The sequence below is a fragment of the Lepus europaeus genome, chromosome 3 (assembly GCF_033115175.1).
Source record: "Lepus europaeus isolate LE1 chromosome 3, mLepTim1.pri, whole genome shotgun sequence".
Taxonomy (NCBI): Eukaryota; Metazoa; Chordata; class Mammalia; order Lagomorpha; family Leporidae; genus Lepus; species Lepus europaeus.
Window position 1 is genome coordinate 77,953,235 of NC_084829.1, and position 12,402 is coordinate 77,965,636.

The 12,402-nt window shown below is 35.8% G+C and overlaps 1 pseudogene; it reads right to left on the reverse strand.

The window, feature by feature from the left end:
• Positions 1–1,079: 1,079 nt before the first annotated feature.
• LOC133756973 (small acidic protein-like) lies at positions 1,080–11,221 on the reverse strand (annotated as a pseudogene).
• Between the last annotated feature and the right edge of the window lie 1,181 nt (positions 11,222–12,402).

A 12,402-nucleotide genomic window follows, 5' to 3' on the forward strand; every position in this document is an offset into this window, starting at 1 on the left:
GAGTTCCAAGAGTCTCACAGTGGAGTCTTTTGGATCCTCTATATAGAATCATGTCTTCTGCAAGTAAAGATAATTTGACTTTCTCTTTTCCAATTTGAATCTCTTTGATTTATTTTTCTTGCCTAATTTCTCTGGCTAACATTTCCAGGACAATATTGAATAGTAGTGTTGAGAGTGGGGATCCTTGTCTGGTTCTGGATCTCAGTGACAATGTTTTCAACCTTTCCCCATTCAATAGGATGAAAGCTGCTTTTTGGTCATAAATTGCCTTGATTGTATTTAGGAATGTTCCTGCTTTAGCAAGTTTGCTCACAGTTTTCATCATGAAAGCCTGTTGAATTTTACAAAATGTTTTCTCTGCATCTATTGAGATAATCTATCATTTTTGTCCTTCAGTTTGTTTATATGATGCATCACATTGACTGATTTGCGAATATTGAACCATCCTTGCATACCAGGAATACATGCTCTTGGTCTGGGTGAATGATCTTTCTGATGAGTTGTTGGATTTAATTGGCCAGAATTTTGGTGAGAATTTTTACATTTATGTTCATCAGAGAAATTGGTCTGTAGTTTTCTTTCTCTGCTTCTTTTTCAGATTTAAGAATTAAGGTGATGTTGGCTTCTTAGAAAGAACTTGGGAGAATTCCTTCCCTTTCAATTATTTTGAATAACTTGAGAAGAAGTAGAGTTAGTTCCTATTTAAATGTCTGGTAGAATTCAGCAGTGAAGCCATCTGGTCCAGGGCTTTTAATTTTTAGGAGGGTCTTTATTATTTATTTAATTTACATCTTGGTAATGGGTCTGTTTAGGTTTTCTTTGTCTTCATGGCTCAATTTAGGTAGGTTGTGTGTGTTCAGGAATCTATTCATTTCTTTTAGGTTTTATATTTTGTTGGCATAAAGCTCTTTGTAGTAATTTCTGATGATTCTCTTTATATATGTGTTGTCCATTGCTACATTTCCTTTTTCATCTTTAATTTTGTTGATTTGAGTTTTCTCTCTCCTTTTTTGGTTAGTTTGGCCAATGATGTGTCACTTTTGTTTATTTTATTTTTTTTTAAATCTCATTTTGTTGTTCTTTTGATTTTTTTTTGGTTTGTTTTTTGGTTTTAATTTTGTTGATTTCTTCTCTAATTTTTATTAGTTATTTTATCCTACAAATTTTGGCTTTGGTTATTTTTGTAGATCCTTGAGTTGCATTGATAGTTCATTTATTTGGTGCCTATCCTATTTCTTGATGTAGACACCAATTGCTATAAACTTTCCTCTTCTGCTTTTGCTATTTCCCCTAAGTTTGATATGTTGTACTGCTGTCTTCATTTGTTTCCAGAAATTTTTTGATCTCTCTTTTGATTTTTTTATGACTGACTGTTCATTCAGAAGCATGTTTTCAGTCTCCATGTTTTTGCCTATGTTCTAGAGATTCTTGAGTTGCTGATTTCCAGCTTCATTGCACTGTGTTTCAAGAAAATGTGTGGTATGATTTCAATTTTTTTGAATTTGCTGAGACTTGCTTTATGGCCTATATTGTTTTCAATCTTAGAGAAAATTCCATGCATTAGTGAGAAAAATTTGTATTCTGAAATTGTAGGATGAATATGTCTGCATATATCTGTTAGGTCCACTTGATCTATAGTGCTGATTTACTCTTCTGTTCCCTTGCTTTTTTTTTAGTTTGGTTGATCTGTCCATTGCTGAAAGTGGGGTATTGAAATCATCCATTGCTATTGTATTTGAGTCTATATCTCTACATTAGATCCTTAATATTTCTTTTAAATAATCATTATATAGTGCCCTTCTTTGTCTCTTTTAACAGTTTTTATGTTAAAGTCTATTTTGTCTGATCTTAGGATGGCTACACTAGTTCTTTTTAGGTTTCTGTTAGCATGGAATATCTTTTTCCATCCTTTCAATTTATAACAGTGTGCATCTTTGTTGGTGAGAAGTAATTCTTGTAGGCAGAAAATAGATGTGTTTTGTTTTTAAATTCATTCAGCCAGCTCTTGTCTTTAACTTGAGAGTTGAGGCCATTTATATACAAGGTGATTATTGATAAGTAATGACTATAGCCTGCCATTTTTTAAAATATTATTACTATTATTTACTTTGAATTTCCTTTGTACTTTTACTGAGAGATTTCTTTCCTTTTCCTTTTCCTGTAGTAGTCACCATGTTTCTGTCTTTCTGTGTGCAGCACATTTCTCAGCTTGACAGGGCTTGACAAATGGTGACAAATTCCTTCCATTTCTGTTACCTTATAAGTTAGAGCTTTGCAGAATAGAGTATACTGGGTTGATATCTTCTCTTAAGACTTGGACTATAACTCACCATTCTCTCATAGCCTGTAGGCTTTCTGATAAAAAGTCTGCTTTGAGTCTAATTGGAGACCCTCTGAAAGTAAGCTGGTGTTTCTTTCATGCAAATTTTAGAATCTTTTCTTTATGTTTTATGGTGGATAGTTTATTTACAATGTGTAGTGGCAAAGATCTTTTCTGATCATGTCTATTAGGACTTCTATGTGCTATGTCCCATTCTTTCTCCAAAATGAGGAAATTTTCTGTTATTATTTCACTAAAAAGTCCTTCTCATCTTTTCTCTCTTTCTACACTTTCACGAACTCTGAGAATCTATATGTTGGGCCATTTGATAGTATCCTATAGATTACCAACAGCTTTTTTAGTTTTCTAATTATTCTTCTTGTGTTTGGTCAGACTGTATAATTTCCTTTGCTTTGTCTTCTAAGTCGTATATTCTTTCTTCTGCTTCATGATTCGGTTGTTAGGCTTTTCACTGCATTTTTTATTTGTTCCATTGAATTCTTCATTTCCAATATTTCATTTTGATTTTTATTAAGATTTCAATTTCATGGGAGAAATTTTCTTTCATGTCATGTATGAATTTCATTTTTTCAGACATTTTCTTCTGATTACTTCTAAATAATACTATGATCATTTTTTTGAATTCCATTACTGGCATTTCTTTTATCTCATCACTTTCACAATCTATTATTGAAGTACCATGTTCTTTTGGGTTGTCATGTTGTCTTCCTTATTTTTGTTTCTTGAATTGGGGCTTTTGTTATTTGGCATTTGTGGAGATAGTTGGTTTCTTCTTTGTTTTTTCTCTGTGGTATCTTTTATCTTTGGTCTAAATCTGAGTGGATTAGTGGAGTGTCTGCTTTCAGGGAATACCTAGTGGCATGTGGTTGGTGTGACCAGGGAGTTCTGTTCAGTTATTCAGGGTGAAAGGCATGTCTGAGGTGACACACCGAGGTTTAGCTTGGTAAATCTATCACTCTCTTTCTCTCTCTTTCTCTCTCTCTCTCTCTCTCTCTCTCTTTAATCAGAAGGAAGGTTTGTTCTTGTCTGTTGGGGTAGACTCATCTGAGCTCCTCTCCTCAAAGGAGACCAGTGCATGGGTGCCAGCCACAGTGGCTATATTATGCACCTGCTCTGCCACAAGGAACACACAAAGGATCTGTGCAGTTCTCAGTGTAAGCTCAGATTCTCCAGCAATGATCAGGGAGCTCTGATCATGTGGAGCCTCCCACAATGACTACCCACAGTCCTTACCACATTCTGAGTGCTCTGATGCAGCCTCAGTGTTTTCACAGACTCAATACATAAGCCTCCCATCATTGCAAGCATCCAGTCCCCTGTCCTCCCCACCAGACTCAAGAGTTTCTGGCTGGTGGCTGGGCAAGTACATGAGCTGGCACAGCTGTTTCTTATGTACAAAATGGCACCTGCTCTCTGTCAGCTAGTTATAGGATCCCATTGTAGGATGATAGCAGAGAGAGCAAATGTGCCCGCCCCTTTGTTTTTTCTCTTCTGGTTTGGCAGGTACACTATTCCCCACAGGGCTCCAAGACAGATTCCCTCTAGGCTCTTCCTGCTGTTTTTTTACCAGTGGCTTGGGCTGTTGCAGTCTGATCTTACTTCATTCTCTAACACTCTTGCAGAGGCTCTCAGCTGCTGGGGTCCTGAGTTGTGTGCATCCACGCCCTCCACATAGATCCTCTGTGTCCCTCCAATTTGCCTAGAGTTTCCTCTGTTGTTTTCTCCTTAACTCTTCCCTGAGATTTCATTCTTTCCACTTTATAACCTCTCTTCTCCTAAATTTGAGCAGTAATCTCCCTCCCTACTCCACTATCTTAATCCATTCCCTTCAAAGCATTCTTAAATATAGGAAGAGTAAGGTATAAACAGTGAAGTTAATATTTCATCATCTTACTGGTTACACATTAAATTTAAATTGACATATTGGGACTAAGTGTTGGAGTCAGAACCATCAATGCTCTGTCACTGATAATTGTTCAACATGAGAAATGAGCATTAAGGCTTCAATGATATTTTCCTATCTATAAAATGAGAAATAAATTCTATCTTGCAGAAACTAAAAATCAATTGTAAATCACAATATGTTGTCAATGCTGACTAGGAATTTTAGGAATGTCCTTCAAAAGTCAGACCTATGTAGTAACAGAGTCCACATACCCAGTATATGTAGTGTAATGATTATATTTACTGAAATACACTACTAATAGAACACATTTGTGGAGAAACGACTGTATTAGAGGCTTTTGTGACTCACAAAATGTAGTCATTAAAAAGCAAAATTGAGTAAATACTCTAAAAGAGAAAATAAAACTAAGGAATGTATGTAAACTATACAATTTTAGAGTTACAAATGTTACTGAGAATGAGATCATATAGGCACACAGATATTAATCAATATATAATAAAGAATCCTTGAAAAGTTTAAATCAGATGCACATCTCCTGTTGTGGCTGTGCTTTTTTCTTTTTTGACTTCCAAGGGGGCAGCTGGGGTAAATATGTGAGTTTCTTTAGGACTTTTTAAAAACTATAATTGCAAGAGAAAGTTAATATTGCCAAATAATTTTTAAAAATTACATGTCCCCCCTTGTTAGGCTGATTTTCTGAATCTCAGGTAATCAAAGTTCCCCAATTGCTTTTTCCTTGAGAAGCCAGGATTTCCAGTTTTTACTACAGGAAAGGAGGAACTCTTACTCTTCTTTACTTACTCGAACTCAGCCAGTTCACTATTTTTTGAGAATTTTAACATAATTTAGAAAAGTTACAATTATGCAAATTTCATATGTGCAAAACAACAACAAATTTGTAATACGCAACTTTCATCTCAAATAGTATTTTAGGAAATCCAATGTAAGGGGGTAGAACTAACGTAAGCAAAAAAAAAAAAAAAACTTTTTGAGATATTAGGCAGTTTCCAAAATATCTTGGAGAGGCAGACAATCAGTCTTGGGATGCTAAATAGTTGGGAACAGCACTCATGTCATATTAAAGGCCTGCTCTATATTAGAATTTCACCTATGAACTATGTTTAATCTGTGAAAAATTAATTAGAAATTTTAAAGCAATCTATCCATGGAATTTAAGGTGGTTTTTGCACCAAAGTAAAATTATAGTTACTTCAATTTTCCACGAAAAAGAAAAAAAAAAAAACAAAAAACCACAGTTACCACCACAGTGCAAAACATACCCTCGAATTCCTTTTAATTTTACTGTAGGCAACTGATACATATCTTTTCACTCTTGCTGTAACACATCCTGCAACACGCCTGCTTCTTCACATTGTGTTGGAATGGAAGAGTTGCAAAGATGATTTTTAATGTTATATATCTAAGTCATATACCTGTACCAACAATGCAAGGGGAACTGGGAGAATGATTTCCTGGCATGGGTTCAGAATACAGGAAATTCTCCAAACTAAAGAACTTTAAAAAGCACTAGTGACCTGAAAGCAATAATATGTCTACTGAAGTTTCCCCATGATTTTCCAACATCAACATACTCTTTTTTCCATTTTTAATTTGTAAAAATTGTGGCAAAACACACATAATATAAAATTTACCATCTTACTTTAAATGTACCCTACCATAGTTTTTAATATAATACTATTCTGGGGCAACAACCTAATGAATGTAATATGTAATATGTAATATGAACCAGTTCATTGTACTACATAACCGGTAAATCATGATTATTTTATTCTTACAGTTGCAGTGAGTGAAGTCCAACTTAAACTTTCTTAAGCCAAAACCAAACAGAGAAACCAACAAACTTTACAAATTTAAAGCACAGATAAATCAAGATACTATCACCTCTCTCCCTGTCTCTCTTTTTCCTTCCTCCATCTCTTCCTTTCTCTTGGTCTGCTTCCTCTGTTAGCTCAATTCTTAAACTTTCCCCAGCTTCCCAATTGCTGGAAGGTCAGTAGGTTCACATGATCTTTATATTATTTTTCAAAAATATGTATATGTCTCTTTCATAACTATGATGATAATTTCTGGGGCATGATGTTGTGTCCTAGTGGGTAAAGTCACCGACTGCAGTGCTGCCATCCCATATGGGCACCAGTTTGAGTCTTGGCTGCTCCATTTCTGATCCAGCTCCCTGCTCTTGTGTCTAAGAAAGCAGGTGAGGATGGCCCAAGTCCTTGGGCCTCTGCACCCATGTGAGAATCCTGGAAGAACCTCCTGGCTCCTGGCTTTGGATTAGAGCAATTCCAGCTGTTGCGGCCAATTGGGGAGTGAACCATCTGATGGAAGACCCCTCCCCCGCCCCTACTTCTCCTCTGTTTGTGTAACTCTGACTTTCAAATAATTAAATAAATCTTTAAAAAAAGATAAAGTGTTATGTAATTCTTTCTATCTGTTAAGAAAGAAAAACGGTTGTAGTCTGCCAGACAGAGTCACTTTGTTAGCCTTTATATAGGCTTATTTACATAGCTTGGATGGCTACTAGTTAAGCATTGCTATAATTCATCATACAGAATTGACTGTTATATAAAAGTTATGACATATGAAATCTGTATTTTTTGATAACATCATTTATTTCTGCTTATAAATAGCATCAATGGAATATTTAAAATTTTGACATTATTCCTACATGCCAATAAATGGTCTAGTATATACCAAAGTATATTAACTATTTTAAGAGAAAAGCAGGATTTATTTAAGTTGGAAACCTCCTGCTGAAGTGGCTAGGAGGGGAGTTCCAAGAGAGAAAGACCCAAAGGGGCTGGTGGTTTTTTTTTTTTAGCACAATTTTGGGAAAAAAAAAAAAAACAAAACTGTCAATCAGTACAAGGCAGGGACAAACCCATCAAAAGACCTGATTTGTTATCTTATTTACCTTGTCTGGCTTGCTCATGATAAATCAAAGAGCCTTCAGAAGGCTCTTATTTTACAGTAAACTGTGAGCTCAGAAGGTTGGAGTCACCACTCCCTTGCTATCCTCATGATAACATTGAAAGCTCCCAAGGAGTGAGGCAGGCACATTTGATCATACTAAAGATACCTTTTGGCGAAGCAAGTGTTTTGCACCCGCTTAGCCAGATTCCTCTCCTCATTTTCCACCAGGACTGACTTAACTGCCTATTAACATGACTCTTCACATTCCCTCCCGAGATGATCGGACCCTAACTTCTGTTAGGGCTGTGGGGGTAGGGGATGATGACCATCCTGGCTTCCTCAAGCAGAGTAGGTACAAAGTAGGGACTGGCAGCTAAGACAGGGTTCCAGCAGGAGGTGTCCTTTTGGGAGGAATTCAGCGTCAGCTTGCAGAAACTGCTTCCATCTAAGGTTTCATGTGCATGGCCGTCTGGAATTTCACCATTTCAAATCTGGAGCAAACAAATCTCACAAGCAGATTGAATACATGGGGTCTAAAACAAAGGACACAGTCATTACTAGAGGACTTAAGAAAGGTACTCTCCAAACCATGAGAAAGATTTCCCATTGAGAGGGAAATGTAAAATGACAGAAGAGGTTTGATAGTAATCAGATGGGCTTTAAGGCCTGGCCAGGTATATGTGAGGACCAGACCTATCTCTTCATGTAATGGAAGAGCAATCATAAGGGAGATGTGAGCCTCCTTAGGGAAGATATCCTGTTGAATTCCGTTACCTAGCTGGCCTGGGAGGAGGACTGGCCTGAATAGAAGGCAGGTGGCATCTCTAAAAGAAAACTTACAGTGCTGTGTGCAACATTAATGACCCCAGACCAACCCCTCAACAGCAGTTTACATTGGAAGCTAGGCAGAGTCAGGGGCTTTTCAGCTTAGAGCCAATTTCTGCAATTCTGACTTAGAGTCCTTCAATTCCAGGGAAGTTCCATTTCCAGTGACCCAGTTCTTGGCTGGCAGAGCTGACAGGGCTCATCAGAGGCTGACTTCTGTCATGATTTTTGTGCATCCAAAGCCCTGGCTTTCCACATCAAAAAACAATACCATTTGCAGTGGATTGGCCTTGTTGGGTCTCCTTGATGGCAGATCCCTGAATAAAACTGTTATTAATTGGCCTTCCACCTATCCTTACATTGCTTCTGCTGCTTAGATTCTTCTTCTTCCTCCAGGTGTCTGTAAAGTAGACCAGAGGATGTGTTTATGATGTCAGCCAAGGGGGTGCTCAGTCCCATCCGTAATATCTGATGGACTGAGCTAGAAATCTGTGGTCACAGTCTGACAGTTCTGATAATGTTCTGCCTGTAAGATAAGAAAATACCCATGAGGAGAGCTTCTTCTATGTAAGACCAAATATGCTCTCTAAGTTTTGAAGTCACTGGTAAAAGTTTCTTTCCCTTAGTTTGGTTGGTTTTGCCTATTTACTGTGCTCATGGAAAAATAAATGTAGCTGAGAAATCATAATTTCTTCTATATGTGGCCAGGCTATTATTACCAGGCTATTATTAAGATTACAAAAAATGTTAACCATCCCTTTTTTAAGGTCTAAAGATCAAGGAGACGTCGCTGTGGCATAGCAAGCAAGGCTGCATCCCATATGGGCACCGGTTTGAGTCCCTGCTGCTCCAGTTCTGAGCCAGCTCTCTGTTATGGCCTGGGAAAGTAGTAGAAGATGGCCCAAGTCCTTGGGCCCCTTCACCCACATGGGAGACAGTGAGGAAGCTCCTGGCTTCAAATTGGTACAGCTCTGCCCATTGCGGCCAACTGGGGAGTGAGTGAACCAGTGGATAGAAGACCACCCCCCCCCACTGCGTGCACCTCTGCTTATCTCTCTATGTAACTCTGACTTTCAAATAATAAATAAATAAATATTTAAAAATAATAAGATCTAAGGATCAAACCATACATCCTGAGAGTTCTTCAGAAGAGAATTGGTTTCCCATCTCAAAGAGAACAGAGAGATGAAGGAACAAGTTAGTTCTCCCAGACTGCTTACTCAGAAACGTAAGTGAAGGCTTACCAAACAATTTTAATAATCAAATAAAAAATTATGAAAACATTCACCAAAAGGTCCAACGCCTTTTATAAATTAAAATTTGGACTTGTTTCATGAACATATAGCACGAGTGAAATTTTTTGCCCAGCAAACTCAAGCACAAACTTGCCAATGAAACATTTTTAGTTGCTATCTACCATCAAATTTAAAACAGCTGATACAGAGATTTATATAGGTCATGTAAACCAGAAAAGGTATATTAGATTAATTTAGAAGTTTAAATTTGAGTAAATTCCTATCTATAAGCCAATTAAAAGAGAACTCGTACTAAATTTTCCCATGTAAACATAAAATATGTACACATGTATACATATAACATACATTACAGGAGAGAACAATAAAGTGGTTTCAGTAATAGCTTCTTAAAATCTTTAAATTGCTTTTTAAAAATTTCCATCAATTCCTGCCATCAGTAATCTAAAAAAAAAGAAGAAAAAGAAAGAAAACACAGATAAAAGCCTAGGAAGATTTTTTACCTGCAAACTTTTCTCTGTTAAGTCAGGAACAAGAAAATGATGCCTGTTCTTGCCACTTGTGTTTAATAAGTATTGGAAATCCTGGTCAGAGAATTACTCAATAAAGGAAATAAATGACATACAAAATTAAAAGAAGGAATCAAACTGTCTTCTTTGCATGTGAAATCAACTAACATATAGAAAATGGAAAGAGAGATGAAGCATGGAACTAAGAAACTAAGTAAAGTTTTAGCATACAAGATGAACATTAAAATATCAGTAGCAATTATGTAATAGCAAACTATCTGGAAAAGAAATAAAGAAGAGGTACTTGCTTACTCCACACAGTATTTTTGAAAGCAGCTGTAGGAATTTATAAACATTTATCCCTTTTAGGCCTCTGGGCCTGTCTCATTAAGATAACCATCATGTTTGATAATGACATAGCAAGATCATTAGACTTTTGTAACATTTGGACATTTGTATCAGTAGCATTTTGCATTATCAAAACTTAAAATTTAGTACCACTTCACATCTTGACAGAACCTTTTCATATAATCCAAATAGCCTAATTAGTTGATGTCTCTACAAGATGAGAGATATATTCTTTGACATTTTCAGAGGCCCAACTGGAAATACCAAAGTCCAAAGAATTTAGAACTTTGATTTGTTGAATGTTGGTCAAAGATGCCAAGAAAGCTTACAATATCTGGTAGAAATTGGATCCCTTAACATAACATAATATTGATCAGATTTGATCACTGCTACAAAGTGAGCACCCCAATGCTTTAGATTGAGTGTATATTCAAACAAACCATAGCTCTTTTAATAAAAATTACTCTTATTAAATTGGTCTTATCAACAACTCAGGTCTACTGAGCATCACATGTGCTGGTGTGTTTTTATTAAAATGTGGTGATGTTAATTCTTACATGCCTAATAGCCATCCTTTTGACATGTAAAATCTTTTAATGTGTGCATGATATTTTTGGGATCTTCTACTTCATCAGGGTGCTCAATAGCTTGGAGTTCTTCAGCAGATTGTTCTTTCTCTGACTCTGAATTGCTTTCAGACTCATCTGGACCTTCAGGATCAGGTGATCATCACCATCATCATCATCATTATCTCCAGGCACATCACCTTTTCCATCTTGATCTATTATCTCACTGAAGCCAAGTCCACAATGTCTCCAATATCTTCCTGATAATTTACTGCCCACACTTTGATGATATTGAGACTCCAGTTCTCCATTAATTTTCTTGTCTTCTTCCCCTATTTGGAAGTGAGATGTTGATTTGTGATCTCCTATGACATAACACTGGTATGTTCTTTCTTTCCTACACCTATAAATCTCAAGAACTTTTGTTTTATTTCTTCACTACCCAATTATATTGCATCCCAATTGCTAGATCCAAGATCATCGTCTAGAGAGGCTAAACCCTTCACCCCATGCAGGTGAGACTCCCTGGCAGCACTCATCATCGCAGTGTTCCCAATAGGAAACGCCAAACCCATTCACAGTTCTCCCTAGCCGTGACACCCGCAGCCTGCAACCTGCCACCACTCCAAGCAGCGCCACTACCAGAAAGTAGTATTTCATTCCTGGACTGAGCTACTCCAGCTACTACTGTTAACTATTCCAAAAGAGTCACAGATTATACAGACTATCAGAAAGTACTGAGTATAAATTATTTCATTTTAATCAAAAGATTAAAATAATATTGAAATTAAAAACTATTAAAGTTAAATAAACTATATTTAATAGTGAATGTAGTGTTATAAGAAAATAGAAAAAAGCTATTTCAGATGGGAATGATCTCAAGTTTAATGTACCAATTTAATTTTAAATTACTATATGAAATTATTATGTAAATTAATGTGGCATGATTACATTAAATATAATTTAACATTAAATTGAATATTACTTTTATAAATATTAAACATTAAAATTTATTTGCTTAAATTTTTTGATCTAGATAAATTGTTCCTTTCTAATTTTCTTTGGGTAGTCATTAATACTCATCATTGGCTGTCAGTCTGGGTGGGAAATAGCCATCCTAAAAATTGTAACATAATTTTCATAAGCAGAGAACATAAATAGAGATGAATTTAAACTTGTAAAACTTCATGCCACTTTTTATGGTGTCCTAAAGAAAAAAAAAGTTCAACCATTTGTTATAAAAATGTAGAGGTCTCTTCTTTTGTTCTATCTTTACAATTTTTATTCATTGATATTTGAAGAGCTTGTTTGAATGATAACCTTGCATTCTTAAGGTCAGATCCCCCTAGAAAAACCAAGTGTGTTTATATTAGGGTGCTTCTGGCATAGCATTTTCCCAGCTGCTTTAAATTAGTTCTAAAAACACTTGGTATGAATGATTTTTTTAAATTATTTAAAACTCATGCTGATTTTGGTGATTTCAGTTTGTATACCCCAAACAATATTTGTTCATTGTAAAGTACTTTTAAAAATGCCTTAAACCATAAAAATTTACAGGAATTTGAATGTGATATAATGTCCTTTGAGGCACATTCTGTATTAAATATAAAATCTAATACTTTTTAAAAATTTGTCTCTTATTATAAAATATTTAAGTAATGCAGAAAGGTACAAAGAAGAGTTCAATAAGCACTCATAGATTTAATAATTTTTAACATTT